Raw genomic sequence first — 347 nt, forward strand, 5'->3', positions numbered from 1 at the left:
CCCCAACTGCAGTTGTAGATGGATACCTCACTTTTACACAGATGGAAGAGCAAGTTAATAATTTTTTCTCAGAAGGAACTTCCTCTTACCCAGTGGTTATGTACGCGGGTCACAGCAGTTTCAAATTCACCAGCGGATCCAAATGTGTACTTCCATTTCCACTCACACACAAAATATTTTGCAGTAGGGGGAAAAGAAAGAAAGAAAAAAAAGCCAAGAAAAGGGGCATTTGTTTATCATCCTGGTACCATAACCATCAGATTTCCTGGAAACATGAAGAGCTCCTTAGCTCCTTCAAGCAAGTCACACCGAACCATACTCACAGGGCTCCCGATTACCTTAAACAA

This window comes from Cariama cristata, unplaced genomic scaffold, assembly GCF_000690535.1.
Source record: "Cariama cristata isolate BGI_N322 unplaced genomic scaffold, ASM69053v1 scaffold11280, whole genome shotgun sequence".
Classification (NCBI taxonomy): domain Eukaryota; kingdom Metazoa; phylum Chordata; class Aves; order Cariamiformes; family Cariamidae; genus Cariama; species Cariama cristata.